Source organism: Thalassophryne amazonica, chromosome 9 (genome assembly GCF_902500255.1).
Source record: "Thalassophryne amazonica chromosome 9, fThaAma1.1, whole genome shotgun sequence".
NCBI classification, from domain to species: domain Eukaryota; kingdom Metazoa; phylum Chordata; class Actinopteri; order Batrachoidiformes; family Batrachoididae; genus Thalassophryne; species Thalassophryne amazonica.
Window position 1 is genome coordinate 47,058,874 of NC_047111.1, and position 20,508 is coordinate 47,079,381.

Genomic DNA, 20,508 nt, shown 5'->3' on the forward strand with positions numbered 1-20,508 from the left:
ACTGATCATCTGCAGAGGAATGGTCTATTTGAAGAGTTTCAGTCAGGTTTTAGAATTCATCATAGTACAGAAACAGCATTAGTGAAGGTTACAAATGATCTTCTTATGGCCTCAGACAGTGGACTCATCTCTGTGCTTGTTCTGTTAGACCTCAGTGCTGCTTTTGATACTGTTGACCATACAATTTTATTACAGAGATTAGAGCATGCCATAGGTATTAAAGGCACTGCGCTGCGGTGGTTTGAATCATATTTATCTAATAGATTACAATTTGTTCATGTAAATGGGGAATCTTCTTCACAGACATGCTTCACTTTATACATGCTTCCCTTAGGCAGTATTATTAGACAGCATTGCTTAAATTTTCATTGTTACGCAGATGATACCCAGCTTTATCTATCCATGAAGCCAGAGGACACACACCAATTAGCTAAACTGCAGGATTGTCTTACAGACATAAAGACATGGATGACCTCTAATTTCCTGCTTTTAAACTCAGATAAAACTGAAGTTAATGTACTTGGCCCCACAAATCTTAGAAACATAGTGTCTAACCAGAGCCTTACTCTGGATGGCATTACCCTGACCTCTAGCAATACTGTGAGAAATCTTGGAGTAATTTTTGATCAGCATATGTCATTCAAAGCGCATATTAAACAAATATGTAGGACTGCTTTTTTGCATTTACGCAATATCTCTAAAATTAGAAAGGTCTTGTCTCAGAGTGATGCTGAAAAACTAATTCATGCATTTATTTCCTCTAGGCTGGACTATTGTAATTCATTATTATCAGGTTGTCCTAAAAGTTCCCTGAAAAGCCTTCAGTTAATTCAAAATGCTGCAGCTAGAGTACTGACAGGGACTAGAAGGAGAGAGCATATCTCACCCATATTGGCCTCTCTTCATTGGCTTCCTGTTAATTCTAGAATAGAATTTAAAATTCTTCTTCTTACTTATAAGGTTTTGAATAATCAGGTCCCATCTTATCTTAGGGACCTCATAGTACCATTTCACCCCAATAGAGCGCTTCGCTCTCAGACTGCAGGCTTACTTGTAGTTCCTAGGGTTTGTAAGAGTAGAATGGGAGGCAGAGCCTTCAGCTTTCAGGCTCCTCTCCTGTGGAACCAGCTCCCAATTCAGATCAGGGAGACAGACACCCTCTCTACTTTTAAGATTAGGCTTAAAACTTTCCTTTTTGCTAAAGCTTATAGTTAGGGCTGGATCAGGTGACCCTGAACCATCCCTTAGTTATGCTGCTATAGACTTAGACTGCTGGGGGGTTCCCATGATGCACTGTGTTTCTTTCTGTTTTTGCTCTGTATGCACCACTCTGCATTTAATCATTAGTGATTGATCTCTGCTCCCCTCCACAGCATGTCTTTTTCCTGGTTCTCTCCCTCAGCCCCAACCAGTCCCAGCAGAAGACTGCCCCTGCCTGAGCCTGGTTCTGCTGGAGGTTTCTTCCTGTTAAAAGGGAGTTTTTCCTTCCCACTGTCTTCAAGTGCTTGCTTACAGGGGTCGTTTTGACCGTTGGGGTTTTTATGTAATTATTGTATGGCCTTGCCTTACAATATAAGGCGCCTTGGGGCAACTGTTTGTTGTGATTTGGCGCTATATAAATAAAATTGATTGATTGATTGATTGATTGGCTAATTTCCAGTCTGATATTTTCCCATGTCAGACCGTTACCATAACAATCGAAACTGAAAAACTTGATAGAAAAAAAAAACCTGACAACAGTCCAAAAAAATTCAATTCAAGTGCATTAACTAAATCCATACTCCTGACATTTGACCAAATCTAATTTAGCTTATGAAAAGTCACTTCTAACAGGAGTTTGACCTTGAAATTTTTTTCCAAGGTAAAATTTTGTGGAATTGGAAACTAGTGTTGGTGGAGGTTTGTGCTCTACGAGTGCGGTGCTCCAGTTAAGAATGTCACACTATTAGCAAACAGAAGCAGCACGGTCATGACACCAGTGTGTCCTGACACACTCGTCTTCCTGAAAAATGCTGATATGCCATCATTGGATTACCATCCTGATGACTGAGTGATTTTGTGTGACTCTTGTTTCAGCAGTCTGTCTGATTGCTGCCTGTCTGTCTTCCATGCTGCTGACATGCGCCTGTCTCATTTCTACTGGTGCATGTCATCACCCCGGGGCATCACCTTTCAATCTGCAGACAAACACTGAAACACTTTTTTTTAAAGAAAGACTTTGGTGACAGAAATTAAACGGAGCCTCGAGGCAAAGGATTTGCCTCGACCATTTTTATAACTGAATTATTCAAGTTACTCGAGTGATCAAGTTTCTGGCCTAGAAATAAATAACCTAAAAAAACAAGCTCATTTCAATCTACATGAAACTTCAACCACACCTGCTCCTACTTTCCATCACACATGAAAGGATAATATTATCTGCAACAAGCCCAGACATGTCCAGCAGGTGGCAGACACATCAACAACATAGTAAGACCCTTCGGCTGCTCCCTTGTTTTCACTCAGATTGACACAGCAGATCAAAGGTGGATCTGCATGTTGATTTGGCACAACTTTTACACCAGATGTCCTTCCTGGTGCAACTGCACATCACATGGAGAAACGCAGCAGGAGTGGGATTTGAAATGCAAACCTTCTGCCCTGAACTCAAGCAACACACATCAGCAATATAAAACATAAACAAATCAAACTTGCTTTTTGAATTTGACGTGTTGCACCAAAGCTAGCCAATGGCGAATTGGGCAATCCTGATTATATGCTTTTAAGTTGGTGAGATATAAGACTATAACATTTATTGAGTTTGCCTTTTTATGCAAACTATAAGTCCCTTCGTCTGCTCACTTGCTTTTTTCGCTTGGGGTTTCCACAGCAAATCCGAGGTGGATCTACATGTTGAATTGGCATAAGTTTTACGCTGAATGCCCTTCCTGATGCAACCCCACATTACATGGAGAAATGTGGCACGGGTGAGGTTTGAACCGAGAACCTTCCGCACTGAAACCAAGCGCACTAACCACTTGGCCACCACCCCCTTGCCTTATTATGCAAACTATTTTAAGGAAATGGATTAATTTATCTATTCATTCACTTATTACATTTTGCATGATACATGCCTTGGCTTCTTCAAAGCTCAGGAATAGTAAGAAGCTGATGCTTGCCTGCGTGTCTCAGAGTGAAGACTGGATCGGTCAATGTGTCTCACAGAATAAAGAGATTCATTGGATGTGTGTCAGAATGAAGACAAGCACAGAGGTCATGAATCAGAGTGAAGGCAGCCTTGGTTGGTGCACAGTGTGCAAAATAACGTTAATTCAAGGTTGAGCCATATTGATGTTTGACACGGAGTCAATGTAGAAAACACACTGGATTTGGAAATTGCACAAAACTAGAAATCCTTATATTGGCTTAACACAGATATTCACCTAGATAATCAATATAATATTCAACTTGTTATAATAAATGTTAGAATCCACAAGTAACACATCTGCTGCTTTGTGTAAATAAATACACTTCCTATGGGTTTTCGACAGAAATGAAAAATACATCAGAATACACATGAGCATCGTAACTGCATTTGGGATACTGACATTGGGGTGATATCATGTTGATTGATGTAAAAAGTGAGTAAGTTCCTTTGGCTTACCCATTTTTTCACTCGGGGTCACCACAGTGGATGTGAGATGGATCTGCATGTTGATTTGGCACGTTTTACACCGGATGCCCTTCCTGACGCAACTCCATATTATGGAGAATGGGTAGGGGTGGAGTTGTACTGTGAACCCTCCACTTTATCATGTTGATTGCTGTCAAAAAGTAAGATAACCAAAAAACACTGACATTGTGCATGTGTATATCTGGTTGTTAAGTGTGATGTAAGGCATCATGTAATTTTCAACTTCCGGGTCCAAACAAAAAAGGCACGCTGTCATTAACATTGAGAACTGCACTGAGACGCTCTGATCAGGCGGCACTTAAACCGCTGCACACGGACAACAGCATTAACATCGCAACATAAAACTCTTTGTATACTGAGCATAAACTCTCCTGGATATATTAACTGGGCTTTTAGACATTGTTATTGCATTTATTTTATGTAAAATTGCCAGAAGCTGAGGTCGTTTCTCTTATTTTCAGTGGGATTTGCTGTGAGCTGTGATCGCTTCCTGTTCATGTCGTTCGGGGGAAAGTGAAGTTTGCACTTTAATGTCCTGTTTATTGTCCTTTACAACACTGTTTGTCCTCTTTGTTCCAGAGTAATATACGAGGTATCTTATAAAACTAACCGGCAGTTGTATAAAAAAAAAAAAAACTATATGGATTTGATTGACATGCGATTACACCAATAATCAATCAATCAATTTTTGTTATGTGGGCCGCTGAAGAGGAGGTACTGCTGGCCCACCACCACCAGAGGGCGCCCTGCTTGGAGTGCGGGCTCCAAGCATGAGAGGGCACCAGACCCAGAAGAAGTGACAGCTGTCACTCATCGCACCAGCTGTCACTCATTCTACACCACTATATAAGCCGGACTGCAACTCCACCTCCCCGCCGAGAAATCGACTACCGAAGAGGTAACTTTCTCTGCTGACTCAAATCGTTGAGTGATAATCTGAGCTGCTTTTGCAGCCGTTATCCTGTGGTGTTCGTCCTTGTCTGTGGGATTGGCGTTTGGTGTGACAGCGACGGCTTCGCCTCACACCCCAAACCAGATAAGTGGATTAAACAGGAGCTGCACGAGTGTGTGATTGGAGGTGGAGGTGCTCCCTCCTAACTGTGTGCAGACTGTGGATTGCTGAGTGTGCGGACTCACACTCATTCATCTTGTCTTTGCTTTCTGCCAGCAGTACCAGGGTCGACAGCCGAAGACGGAGGCCACCTGGGGACTCGGAACTTGGCGGCTCCGGTGTTCTTCAGACCGTTGGTGGTGGAAGCCGTGTGGGACGCGGCTTCTCTCTCGTCGGGGGTCTTCTATCTTCGAGCCTGCCCACACGTCACCTGGTGTTAATTGACTTTGCAAATTTTGTGTATTTAGTTGTGTGTTGTCACAACATTAAATTGTTACTTTTTGGCTTATTCATTGTCCGTTCATTTGCGCACCCTGTTGTGGGTCCGTGCTACGACACCTTCCCAACAAATTTTATTTATATAGCGCCAAATCACAACAAACAGTTGCCCCAAGGCACTTTATATTGTAAGACAAGGCCATACAATAATTACGTAAAAACCCCACTGGTCAAAACGACCCCCTGTGAGCAAGCACTTGGCGACAGTGGGAAGGAAAAACTCCCTTTTAACGGGAAGAAACCTCCAGCATAACCAGGCTCAGGGAGGGGCAGTCTTCTGCTGGGACTGGTATGGCTGAGGGAGAGAACCAGGAAAAAGACATGCTGTGGAGGGGAGCAGAGATCAATCACTAATGATTAAATGCAGAGTGGTGCATACAGAGCAAAAAGAGAAAGAAACACTCAGTGCATCATGGGAACCCCCCAGCAGTCTAAGTCTATAGCAGCATAACTAAGGGATGGTTCAGGGTCACCTGATCCAGCCCTAACTATAAGCTTTAGCAAAAAGGAAAGTTTTAAGCCTAATCTTAAAAGTAGAGAGGGTGTCTGTCTCCGTGATCCGAATTGGGAGCTGGTTCCACAGGAGAGGAGCCTGAAAGCCGAAGGCTCTGCCTCCCATTCTACTCTTACAAACCCTAGGAACTACAAGTAAGCCTGCAGTCTGAGAGCGAAGCGCTCTATTGGGGTGATATGGTATTATGAGGTCCCTAAGATAAGATGGGACCTGATTATTCAAAACCTTATAAGTAAGAAGAAGAATTTTAAATTCTATTCTAGAATTAACAGGAAGCCAATGAAGAGAGGCCAATATGGGTGAGATATGCTCTCTCCTTCTAGTCCCCGCTAGTACTCTAGCTGCAGCATTTTGAATTAACTGAAGGCTTTTCAGGGAACTTTTAGGACAACCTGATAATAATGAATTACAATAGTCCAGCCTATTTGTTTAATATGCGCTTTGAATGACATATCCTGATCAAAAATGACTCCAAGATTTCTCACAGTATTACTAGAGGTCAGGGTAATGCCATCCAGAGTAAGGATCTGGTTAGACACCATGTTTCTAAGATTTGTGGGGCCAAGTACAATACCTTCAGTTTTATCTGAGTTTAAAAGCAGGAAATTAGAGGCCATCCATGTCTTTATGTCTGTAAGACAATCCTGCAGTTTAGCTAATTGGTGTGTGTCCTCTGGCTTCATGGATAGATAAAGCTGGGTATCATCTGCGTAACAATGAAAATTTAAGCAATGCTGTCTAATAATACTGCCTAAGGGAAGCATGTATAAAGTGAATAAAATTGGTCCTAGCACAGAACCTTGTGAAACTCCATAATTAACCTTAGTCTGTGAAGAAGATTCCCCATTTACATGAACAAATTGTAATCTATTAGATAAATATGATTCAAACCACCGCAGCGCAGTGCCTTTAATACCTATGGCATGCTCTAATCTCTGTAATACAATTTTATGGTCAACAGTATCAAAAGCAGCACTGAGGTCTAACAGAACAAGCACAGAGATGAGTCCACTGTCTGAGGCCATAAGAAGATCATTTGTAACCTTCACTAATGCTGTTTCTGTACTATGATGAATTCTAAAACCTGACTGAAACTCTTCAAATAGACCATTCCTCTGCAGATGATCAGTTAGCTGTTTTACAACTACCCTTTCAAGAATTTTTGAGAGAAAAGGAAGGTTGGAGATTGGCCTATAATTAGCTAAGATAGCTGGGTCAAGTGATGGCTTTTTAAGTAATGGTTTAATTACTGCCACCTTAAAAGCCTGTGGTACATAGCCAACTAATAAAGATAGATTGATCATATTTAAGATCGAAGCATTAAATAATGGTAGGGCTTCCTTGAGCAGCCTGGTAGGAATGGGGTCTAATAGACATGTTGATGGTTTGGATGAAGTAACTAATGAAAATAACTCAGAACAATCTGAGAGAAAGAGTCTAACCAAATACCGGCATCACTGAAAGCAGCCAAAGATAACGATACGTCTTTGGGATGGTTATGAGTAATTTTTTCTCTAATAGTTAAAATTTTATTAGCAAAGAAAGTCATGAAGTCATTACTAGTTAAAGGAATACTTGGCTCAATAGAGCTCTGACTCTTTGTCAGCCTGGCTACAGTGCTGAAAAGAAACCTGGGGTTGTTCTTATTTTCTTCAATTAGTGATGAGTAGTAAGATGTCCTAGCTTTGCGGAGGGCTTTTTTATAGAGCAACAGACTCTTTTTCCAGGCTAAGTGAAGATCTTCTAAATTAGTGAGATGCCATTTCCTCTCCAACTTACGGGTTATCTGCTTTAAGCTGCGAGTTTGTGAGTTATACCATGGAGTCAGGCACTTCTGATTTAAAGCTCTCTTTTTCAGAGGAGCTACAGCATCCAAAGTTGTCTTCAATGAGGATGTAAAACTATTGACGAGATACTCTATCTCACTTACAGAGTTTAGGTAGCTACTCTGCACTGTGTTGGTATATGGCATTAGAGAACATAAAGAAGGAATCATATCCTTAAACCTAGTTACAGTGCTTTCTGAAAGACTTCTAGTGTAATGAAACTTATTCCCCTCTGCTGGGTAGTCCATCAGAGTAAATGTAAATGTTATTAAGAAATGATCAGACAGAAGGGAGTTTTCAGGGAATACTGTTAAGTCTTCAATTTCCATACCATAAGTCAGAACAAGATCTAAGATATGATTAAAGTGGTGGGTGGGCTCATTTACATTTTGAGCAAAGCCAATTGAGTCTAATAATAGATTAAATGCAGTGTTGAGGCTGTCATTCTCAGCATCTGTGTGGATGTTAAAATCGCCCACTGTAATTATCTTATCTGAGCTAAGCACTAAGTCAGACAAAAGTTCTGAAAATTCACAGAGAAACTCACAGTAACGACCAGGAGGACGATAGATAACAACAAATAAAACTGGTTTTTGGGACGTCCAATTTGGATGGACAAGACTAAGAGTCAAGCTTTCAAATGAATTAAAGCTCTGTCTGGGTTTTTGATTAATTAATAAGCTGGAATGGAAGATTGCTGCTAATCCTCCGCCTCGGCCCGTGCTACGAGCGTTCTGGCAGTTAGTGTGACTCGGGGGTGTTGACTCATTTAAACTAACAATATTCATCCTGCTGTAACCAGGTTTCTGTAAGGCAGAATAAATCAATATGTTGATCAATTATTATATCATTTACTAACAGGGACTTAGAAGAGAGAGACCTAATGTTTAATAGACCACATTTAACTGTTTTAGTCTGTGGTGCAGTTGAAGGTGCTATATTATTTTTTCTTTTTGAATTTTTATGCTAAATAGATTTTTGCTGGTTATTGGTGGTCTGGGAGCAGGCACCGTCTCTACGGGGATGGGGTAATGAGGGGATGGCAGGGGGAGAGAAGCTGCAGAGAGGTGTGTAAGACTACAACTCTGCTTCCTGGTCCCAACCCTGGATAGTCACGGTTTGGAGGATTTAAGAAAATTGGCCAGATTTCTAGAAATGAGAGCTGCTCCATCCAAAGTGGGATGGATGCCGTCTCTCCTAACAAGACCAGGTTTTCCCCAGAAGCTTTGCCAATTATCTATGAAGCCCACCTCAATCATGCTTGAACCCTCGTGCGCATGCGTGAGTTTTTTCACGCTTGTCGGTGACGTCATTTCCCTGTGGGCAGGCCTTGAGTGAGATGTGGTCCCGCCCTCTCGGCTGAATTCCTTTGTTTCACACGCTGCTCGAGACGGCGCGCGTTGCTTTATCAAACTTTTTTCTGGACCTGTGAGGAATATCCGAGTGGACACTATTCGAGAAATTAAGATGATTTTCGGTGAAAAATTTAACGGCTGATGAGAGATTATGGGGTGTTTCTGTCGGTGTAAGGACTTCCCACGGACCGGGACGTCCTGCAGTGCTTCCAGGCACCGTCGTCGGCCTGTTTCGACCTGAAAACATCCTAATTTAAGGCTTAATTCACCCAGGAAGTCGTGAGAGAACAGAGAAGATTCAGAAGAGGCCGGCATGAGGACTTTATGCGGACATTCCACTGTTTAAGGACATTTTTTAATGAAAGACGTGCGCGCAAATTCGCCGAGTCGTTTCCGTGACGACTCGGTGAATCTGTGTGCGCCACAACAGGAAAAACACCTCTGTGTTAAAAACCATTTGTAAAATTCAGGCGGCTTTTGATGGCTTTCAACAAGTGAGTAACTGAGAAATTGTTTAACAGCTTCGGCATGTTCCAACTTGCCCGTTAAGGTTTCCAGCGGAGGTGTTTTTCCTGTCGCGAGCCCCCGTGGTCGGGTCCGGCCCGACATGCGACTCTGCCCGCACGTTCTTTCATTACAAAATGTCCGTTAATAATGGAATGTCCGAATAAACTCCTCATGCCGACTTCTTCTGAAAGTTCTCTGTTCTCTGACGACTTACTGGGTCAACAGAGCCTGAAATGTGGAAGTTTTCAACTTGAAACGGCGAGACGCTGCCGCCTTGAAGCGCAGATCGCTGTCAGGCTCCATGGGCCGTCCTTACGGCAACACTACCAGACTGAAATCTCTCATCAGCCGTTAAAATTTTTACCGAAAACCAGCTTAATTTATTGAATGGTGTCCACTCAGTTGTGCCTTACAGTTTTGAAAAAATTTTGATCAAACAAAGCAGCAGTCTAAGAGCCATTCCTAAACAATGAAAAAATCGACGAGAGGGTGGGCGACTCCTCACTCAAAGACTGCCCACAGGCGAATGATGTAACCTACAGGCGTGAAAAAACTCTCGCATGCCCACGAGGGTTCAAGCATGTCTGATGCAATCACACGTGATTCAAATCCATATGGTTTTTGAAAAAAATAATAAGGTCGGATACTTTTCTAATAGACCTCGTATATAAGATGTCTGAAATTTGGTTTGCGTTTATTAAATTCCAGCAAGGTTAAATGTATCAGACGCGGATCATTTGGAATATTTGTTTTAGCAAGTTTTCAGACAAAAATATGTTTCCAAACAAAAATATGGGCTGAGCGACGTCTATTATTTCAAAAACTCGTATGTTGAGGTTCCACTACAATTGTCAACGTTGTTTTCTTTGGACCCAGTAACAGATTTATCAAAATGAATGCAGGAAAATAGATGCCCCCCATTTTATTTTAGTACTAAAGGTCATTTTCCATTGAGAGAGCTACGAGTAAGTCCCTTCAGCTGCTCCCTTGTTTTGCACTCAGGGTCACCACAGCAAATCCAAGGTGGATCTGCATGTTGAATTGGCACAGGTTTTATGCCAGATGCCCTTCCTGACGCAATTTCACTTCACATGGAGAAATGTGGCAGAGGTGGGATTTGAACCGGGAACCTTCAGCACTGAAACCAAGCGCACTAACCACTTGGCCACCTACTAACATCTATTTCACAACGATATAGTGTAATGTAGGTTTCGCCCAGCAGGAGGCAGTTGGTACCTTATGCATCAGTAGCTGACGCCCCAGCATAAGAAGTCCAGTCAACGTGATGAAACAGTGTACAGATCACACACCGAGTGCTCCAGTTAACCTGACAATTTTCTGTTTTGCAGGTAAGCTGAGTGGTAAATCTATAAACAGATGTGTGCACAGATAACCAAAAAATTAACTTTGATAACAGATAATCAGATAACTGAAAAGTTATCTTTGATAAAGATAAACCGATGAACCACCCAAAAATGTATTGGAAGTTACAGATAACCGATAACTTCCAGTATTGTCTCTGGTACATTTGCAACTACCAACAAGCTGAATTTGAGTTTTAAAACCATGGTCGCTGTTGTGTGTTGGGGGGTTTGGCTGGACATTTTGGTGTTGTTTTCTTTTCTCTCCAGGTGGTATGCAAACTGGTTTTTGTCTGTGGAGACGGTGCTGGCAGAAGAGTCCTTCACCCTCATCAGCATTATTAGCTGCACCTGTGGATGATGCTCACGTGTAAACTTAAAGACTTTCAGCTGAAGCAGATAATGAGATGGCGTTCTGCATTTAAGCCATGAGTGGTTCAAGCAGAATTGCCGGGAACTCGACCTTGTGATGTTCGGTTGTGAGACGCTGAGGACCGCGCCTGGGTTTGACACATCGTGCCTGTGAACGAGGACGGGTGAGGGACACATGCTGTCAGCACACATCAGAGGTGATGATTGTCTGAATAAGTGTTAACAGTAATTTGATATTTTGTTACGCAGTATATTTGAACATTGATGAGAATTGTGCAGCTCGCTTCTCACTGCCGTGGCGTACGGAATGATGATCCTCCACCTGTTGTGAGAAGCTGCTCATTTACATAAAGCTTAAATTCAGACCTGAATGTGTTGCTGATAGTGTGTGCCTCTGAAGGATATTTGTTGTAGCTGTTGACTTACCTCACCTTTTCCATCCTTCACAGAGTCAGTTTGTCGTGTCCACCTGGGGGGTGTTCGGCAGTGAGTCTGGGTCCAGAAGCGTCGGGCTTCGATCCATTTGGGCGCTGGAGAGCGCGCCGTCCTTCACCTCGCCAGACAAACGCACATTTATGTTGTACACAATTATTGCACAAAAGGGAAATAAATTTGTTTTGTTTTGGAACCGCTTTCTGGTTATTTTAGCGCTGGGTTCAGTCAGACGCTGGTCCGCTCCTCAACTCGCGTCTGCACATAACAGTCGCAACAAAAGACCCAAACAATGAATCAGCACTTCTATGTTTGAACATGCTGCCCCCTTCTGGAAGCTACACAGCACTGAAGCACCCTGAGAGCAGCCACAAAGGCAGGTCTCCACCAATCACAATGCTCCGGTCAGGCGGAGGTCTTGAAAAATAAAGGCATCCTGACTTATGGTTTTGTGTGAATACTGATAGAATAACTCCATTAATGTCAATTCTGTCATTTGTACAAAGTTAAAATATAACATATATCTTTTAATGTTGAATAATGCACTAATTCTGAGGTTTTGATGTTGTAAAACGTGCACTCAATATTGTGTAAATTTTGGCTTTACATTGTGCGGGTTTTGGCCCTTTTTCAGATAATTTTTCATTCGTGTGAGAAATTTTTTTGGACCGAGTTTCAGGTTAATCGCGCGTCCTGCGTTGTATAGTGTACATGGAGTAACAAGCTGCGTTTAACATCTCATGACCACCTCCTGATCGCCGATCGTATGGTCGAATGAAAATCAAACCTGTTTGATATTATTCTGTATCCTGCTCCTGAAGAGCTACAAGCATCCAACCGCTCACACTGCATGTGCAAACACAGCAGAGCTGTCTTGTAATGTTTTTTGCTGTTGTTGTTTTGTTTTTAAACTTAATTTGTAAAAAAAAAAAAAAAAAAAAAACAACAACAAAAAAAAGCCATTTGCAAAGCCAAAAAGTTCATTTGACAACCATCTGATATAACCGGGGTCAAAATAAATAGAACGCTGCCATGTACTGGTGTCCACACCAGGGGCGTAGGCAGAAATCATAAAACGGGTGGGCCCAGAAAAAACAGACGGGCCCAACCTTTGGCGTTGTAGGTAAGGTGTAGGTATTATAATACACCGTTTGAAAAAGTGTGCCTCGTTTGGACATCGCAAGCAACATTATCACTTAGCCTACAGCACTGGCAAAGTGAGCACACAGACGCAACACGTCAGACACAAGTACTCTTCATGGATAATGCAAGCTGCAGTGCAGCGCCACACACACGCACACACACACACACACATTCAGTGCAAGTCTGGTAGCCTACTTGGCTCGGCCTAAACCCAAAACGTCAATAAGTATTTAAATAAGGCATTGTTTCAAAAATGAATTCCAAGTTTAATGATGAACACATCTCAGCCAACTGCACAGACGCTGTGTGCACAGTTACACAGACGCAAAGTGTCAGACACAAACACCCCATGGACAATGCAAGCAGCAACGCAACGCTTAGTCATGTAAAGTCCTTTAAAATAAAAATTCAAAATATATCCGCAACATGAAAACAGGTTGGCTCGGTGGCCAAATTATAAAATTGATAAACAATGGAAACCATGGCTCAGCGGCCAAATTAAAAACCATCAGAACGGACACCAACATGATTTGTGGCAGTTGCAATATAATATTAACAATTAGGCCTATTTAGAAGAAAAAAGTAATTAATGGTCTCACACTTACATTTGATGAATCCTTTTAATGCTACAGCAGGAGACGACAGGGTTTTTTGTTGAACTCTCTTATCACGTCATCATAGTCCAACGATTCGGTCAGTTCTCTTTCAAGGGAGACTGCATTCAGTCTATGGGTCAACATGGATGTTCTGGTGGACATTTTTATCCATTTAACAGTAGAAAACAGCCGTTCGACGATGCATGTTGTTATTGTCATTGTGATGAGGGCCCGCAGAAGACAAAAAAAAAAGAAAAAATGTGGTCCCTCGTTTATCGCGGGAGTTACGTTCAAAAATAACCCGCGATAAACGAAATCCGGCGAAGTAGTCAGCGTTAGTTTTTACAATTATTATAGATGTTTTAAGGCTGTGAAACCCCTCACTACACACTTTATACACTTTTCTCAAACAGGCATTAACATTTTCTCACTTTTCTTTCCTGTGTAAACACTCTGTTTTTTCTTCTGGGCGAGAAGATTATAAACAGATACACGCAGAACTCTCCCTTCACTCACTGCCTCCAGAGGTACGGATGCGGGACCCGCAAAGAATCCAAGTCCTCTCTCAGTGGCCACGGAGCTCTGCGGCTGCGGTCAACATCCGCATCAAAACAGCGAGTGTATCTCTGGACCTGTTGCCAGATTTGGCGCAATTCCGCACAGCAGACAGGAGGAGGTGGCCCGCTGCTGCATTACCGAGCCCGCAGAAAGCGCATTGGAGGCAGTGAGATCAATCGCGGTGATGCCGACCAGTGCCGCGAACGGCCCACCTGATAAGGACACAGAACACAATGCGCCGTTAAAAAAAAAAGCATGCAAAATTGCACTAAAACAATCCGCGAAACTTCGAGGCCGCGAAAGGTGAACTGCGTTATAGCGAGGGACCACTGTACTCTGAAAATGAATTAATAAAAATCACAGAAGATGAATCAGATTTTTTTGACAAAATTTATTAATTGTTGCTCAGTGCTAATGCAATACCATATCATAGGAATACAATGAGGCAACAACAGGAGACTGTCGAGTGTTGACTCAGCCTTCTCATTGGATGGGACGGGCCTGGCTGACAAGTGGGCGGGCCCAGGCCCATTCAGGCCCACCCTTGGCTACGCGTAAGCGCTTAGTACTTAGGGCGAATACTGCCATGAACACTGGTGGCCAGTAGATGGCAGTAGAGGCCTTGAAAATTTGCCAAAACAAAATCCCAGATAATCCGTGAGCCTGAACAGAGTGTCTGAAATGCATTTGTCTTGTCATGAATGTACTGACTGTATGTACCCATAATGCACTGTTGGGAACAGCATGTGCTCACAAAAATTAGCACATTACTTTAAAACTAAAACATATATCTTTCACTTTATAAAACTTCAGGCATAACAGGAATTTTAAATAACTTGTCCAAAATTAGTTTGGTTAAAATTTGAACCATAAGTTAACAATGTATGCCTCTGGATGACTTGGGTGATATTGCCAGCATATCAGTATGTTGTTAAAAAAAGTTTTTTTTTTGTTTTGTTTTTTGACCAGTATTCTTTGTCTGCAGAGGGTAGAGTGGTTTCTCCTGAACCTAGCTCACTTATGTTTGCAGAGGGTAGAACTATACATCGCTTAGGAATCTTTCAACAGGTAGGTCTCAACTGATCTTAATTTTGAAAAATGTTTGCTGCTGTTCAGCTTGGTTTACTACGTTATCAGTCTAAAAGTTATCGGCAACAATTCATCGGAAGATAATTAATCCGATAATGGTTTTTAAAGTTATCTAAAAAGATAATCCGATAATGAAAACATTATCTTCGATAATATCTGTTATCGGATTATTGGATGTGTGCCCACCACTGTCTATAAGTAATAGACAACAGTAGTAATAGATCATAAAGGCTGCAGCGTGTAACAGATGTCAAGCCAAAGAGTAAAGCGGCTCTGTGGATCCGAGACTGTCGTGTGCACTTTCTCTGGTTATCACAAGAGCTGGACATCAATCATTTTCTGGCAGATTTCATTTTTAACAAGAGATTTTGTCATGGAAAGCTGAGCGGAGGCTTCGCGCATTACGATGGATTCGCTACTGGAGCGAGACAAAACCACCTCCGTTTTGGTCTCACAGGACGGCTTTGAGATGGCGTTCAGACAGCTGTCCGTGGTTTTTCCATCGAGAGATTATCCGAGAAATTGTGCATGTGCCTGGACATGCCAGAACATGTCCTGTGAGGCTTCATCACGGCGTTGCTTTGCGTCATGTGGCACCTCCACGACGCGCGGAATGCCTCCGCACGTCTGTCTCAATGTGCCGAAAAAGTGCTGATGTCCACGTCTTTTCACAATTCCTGTGCTAGTCAGACAACGTCCTGGATAAAACACAGTGTCCAGTTTGGAAATGAACGGCACATTCCACTGTTACAGGAGATTTTGTCATAGAAAGAGGAGCGGAGGCTTCGTGCGTCGCGGCGGTGCCGCATGGCGCACAGCAACGCCGTGATGAAACAACGACGAGGGGGCTGGACCACTCCTTACTCAAAGCCTGTTCACAGGCGAATGATGCAACCAACAGGCGTGGAAAAACTCACGCATGCGCACAAGGGTTCAAGCTTGTCTGATGCAATCACACGTGATTCAAATCCATATGGTTTTTGAAAAAAATAATAAGGTTGGATACTTTTCTAATAGACCTCGTATAAAAGAAAATGTTAAAATAGACTCAATAAAACATGAATAAAACACTCATAAAAAGTCTTCTCAACATTAAAATTCCGCAGTTTCTGATAAAAGTGCATGCGCTGATGGGCCTTGGAACAGAGGGCATCAACTTGAGCCTCGAAAGTCAGTTTGTCATCAATAATTGTTCCCAAATATTTGTACTGGTGCACCACTTCCACTGGCTCTGAGCCAAAGAGCACAGGACAGAGGGGAGGAGGGGATCTCCTAAAGTCAGTATGCATCTCCTTTGTTTTTGAGGAGTTTATCCTTAAAAAGGAGGCCTCACACCACTCAATAAAATCAGACACCACAGGTTCAGGACTCAGTATCCGGGCCCTTCAAAAGAGAGATAATCACACTGTCATCCGCAAATTTCAATATATATCGGCCGTCGTGCTGACTTCTGCACTCATCAGTGTACAGGACAAAGAGGAGAGGCGAAAGGACACACCCTTGAGGTGATCCTGTTGAGGACAAGAGGACATCTGACAGAACATTGTTGACCCTAACACACTGTGGTCTGTCTGTGAGAAAGTCTGTCAGCCAGCAGACAAGGTTGTGTCCTATATTATAGCTGGACAGTCTGCGCCAAAATACGATACGATATGATACGATACACTTTATTGTCCCCTCAGGGAAATTTGTCTTGGACTCATGCTAAGTGCCTTTACAAAAGGAAAACAAACAGATACAAGTAAAAACACAACCACATCCATAACAAATTAACATGACAGGAAGTCAGGAGAAACACCATAAGTATTGCACAATTCCAGTTTTAGACATTATTGTTTAGCAATTTGATGGACATGGGGACAAATTAATTTTTGAGTCTATTCAGTCTGCTCCGAGGGACTCGGAGGACTGTGTGAAGTTCATGAGCTGAATCCATCAATATCCTCTGAGCTGCTTTCAAGACAGACTCTTCATAGAGTGAGCTGAGGGACTGATATTGTTTCTTTACAAACGAAGTCTACGAAGGAAATAAAGTCTCTGATGGAGTTGAGAACACAAACTGTCCACATGTACAGTCCAGCTGAGAGTATTGTCTATGTGCAGCCCCAAGTACTTGTATGAGCTGACCTGGTCAATAGGAGTACCATGTATGACCACAGGAGTATGGTCCCCAACAGTCCTTGGATCCAGAATCATTTCCTTGGTTTTATTAACATTTAAAACCAAGTGGTTGTCATCACACCACTGCACAAAGTGTTTCACTTCAGAGAAGTACTTTGTTGGACTTGAGTCTTTGTGCAGTAGGCTCAAAATGGCTGTGTCATCAGAAAATTTAAAAACAAAGTTATTACAGTAGTTATTTGTACAGTTATTAGTATAAAGAGTGAAGAGAACAGGAGAACTGACAGCCTTGTGGTGCACCTGTGCTTGATAATTTGAGTACTGAAACTCTGACTTGTTGTAATCTATTAGTTAAAAAAGAATGATACCATCTAATTAAAAATGGGTTAACATTCATTTCCTTTAACAACAGGTATGGTTGTAATGTATTAAAGGCTGAACTGAAATCAACCAATAAAATCTGTGCATATGCAGTAGGATCTTCCAAGTGCTTAAGTGAAAGGTGGGTTAAGCTGTTGATGGCATCATCAGTGCCTCTACCCTGCCTATAAGCAAATTGGAATGGGTCAAGTACAGGATTAACATCCATCTTGAGGAAAGATAGCATAATCTTTTCGAAGCACTTCCTTACAACAGATGTTAAAGCTATTGGCCTATAGTCATTGTTTCCAGATGAGCACAATTTTTTTGGCAATTGGAACAATAATGGATCTTTTCCAGAGGGTTGGTACAGTATGAAGGTCTACAGACTGCTGGAAGACAGGACACCAAGCAGGGGCCAATTCTTCTGCACATGCTTTTATAAGCATTGCAGAGATGCCGTCTGGACCGGTGGATTTTTTAAAAATACTTTGATGGTTTACAGTCTAATGCTTGATTCCACAAAAATAAATGAATATTCAGTGAACAGATGAACATGATATTCTTGTAAAAGAATATGATAATTTACTGTCAGCAATTTTTGAAACAGCTTTCAATTATATTTTTGTTTAGACTTTAATGCTTAGGACACTTTATCATAATTATTTTTTATGAATTTTTTTGAACACTTTCTGATGATTTTTTTTTTTTTTGCGCACTAATGACTTAAAGAGGTTAGGTGGATTGGAAACTTAAATTGTCCATCGGTGCGTGTGCAGGTGTGAATATGTTTGTCTGTCTATATGTGACCCTGCAACAGACTGGCGTCCTGTCCATGGTGTACCCCGCCTCACACCCTATGACCGTTGGAACAGGCTCCAGCCCCCTCCCCCCTTCCCCACGACTCTTAATTGGAGTAAGGAGTTGAAGATGTGTGTATGTAGACCAGAGTTGGGTCTAAATACTTTTCAAGCAATTGATTACAAATACAATTACTTTTAAAAGTTATCGATTACAATTACAATTATAGTTACTGTTGCGTTTCCTGTTGTGTGGGCCGCTGAAGAGGAGGTACTGCTGGCCCACCACCACCAGAGGGCACCCTGCCTGGAGTGCGGGCTCCAGGCACCAGAGGGCGCTGCCGCCTAACAGGAGTAGCCGGGGTGACAGCTGACGCTCATCACCTATGACAGCTGTCACCACTCATCTGATCAGCATCAGTATATCAGCAAGACGTCATCTCCACCTCTTTGCCGAGATATCGCTTTACCAGGAAGGTAACGTTCTCAGCTGGCTGTGAGATTTTTTCGACAGTAACCTTTTGTGACTTTTTGTGTATCGTATAACAGACTCTTTTTCCAACAAGAGGTGGAGTTGGTTTTCCTGCCGTGTGAATTGCTGGGTGCATACGCGCACACAGTTAATTGTTTTTTTGTTCCTCGCCAGCAGTACCAGGTCCGACACGCGGAGGCAGTGGCCACCTGGGAGTTCGGGACTTGGCGGCTCCAGTATTCCCGGGGTCTGGTGGCGGAGGAAATCATGTGGTTCCGGTTCTACTTTGGACAGACGTCTTCTATCTTCGAGCCTGACCACACAACACCTTTTGTGATTTGACCTTTTGTCTATTGTTGAATCTGTTGTGTTTGTTGTGCCCTTTCACAACAGTAAAGTGTTGTATTTGACTTCCTCCATTGTCCGTTCATTTGCGCCCCCTGTTGTGGGTCCGTGTACCTACACTTTCCCAACATTTCAGAAAAGTAATCTATTAAACATACAATTACTTTTAAAAGTTATCGATTACAATTACAGTTACTGTTGTGTTTCAGAAAAGTAATCTATTAAACATACAATTACTTTTAAAAGTTATCGATTACAGTTACAGTTACTGTTGTGTTTCAGAAAAGTAATCTATTAAATATACAATTACTTTTAAATGCAATTGCTTTTAGAAGTAATTGCAATTACTTTTGCATTTCCCTTTCTGTTTTAGGCCATTTACATTATGATTGTAACAACAACACTGTTGTGTGGGCCGCTGAAGAGGAGGTACTGCTGGCCCACCACCACCAGAGGGCGCCCTGCCTGGAGTGTGGGCTCCAGGCACCAGAGGGCGCTGCCGCCTTACGGGAGCAGCCAGGGTGACAGCTGTCACCCATCACTGGACACAGCTGTTCCACTCAGCACGGAGGTATATCAGCAGGACGGCGTCTCCACCTCAGTGCTGAGATATCGCCTTAAGATTGAGGTAACCTTCTCTGCAAGCATATTCTGTATAACCTGATAAAACTTGTTAAACCTTTTCAGGACAGCTGACTACTGAAAGCTAATTACTTGGATAAGTACTCACCTTCCTGCTTAATTGTGACAAGAGGTGGAGGCGGCTTCTCCTCTTTCCGTTTACTGGGTGCTGTCGCATCCACACCTGTGTGTTTGTTGCTCTTCCCCGCCAGCAGTACCGGATCCGACGAGCGGAGGCAGTGGCCACCTGGGAATTCGGGACTTGGCGGTTCCAGTACTTCTGGGGTTCGGTGGCAGAGGAGATCTGGGTGGTTCCGGTTCGACTAGGACGGACGTCTCCTACCTTCGAGCCTGCCCACACGACACCAGCAGATTTCGGCTTAAACCCCAAACTATTGATTGTTGTATTGGTTGTGCTCATTTCACAACAGTAAAACTTGTTATTCACCTTTCTCCATTGTCCGTTCATTGCGCCCCCTGTTGTGGGTCCGTGTACCTACACTTTCACAACAGGATATCTCGGCCAGCGTCATGGATCCCGAGGGGCGTCAACCGGCTGTTGAACGGCCAATGGAAGAACAGGGCGCGTCGGCGTCTTCGGGAGGGGTAATCGGTGAGTTGCAGCGGATCCTCACCGCTTTCACCACTCGGCTCGATTTGATGACCGAGCAGCACGTTCTCCTAAACCGCAGGGTGGAGGCTCTCGCCGCACAAGTGGAAGCGCGCCCTCAGGGCGCCGCTGCGGCTCTCCCTCCCGAGGACCCTGCGCGTGAGAGTGACGTTCCACTGGTCGTTCAACGGTCCCTTCCTCCGTCCCCAGAAGCTTACATAAGCCCTCCAGAACCGTACGGAGGCTGTGTGGAGACGTGCGCGGATTTTTTGATGCAGTGTTCGCTCGTCTTCGCACAGCATCCCGTGATGTACGCGACTGACGCTAGCAAAGTAGCTTATGTAATAAACCTGCTTCGCGGGG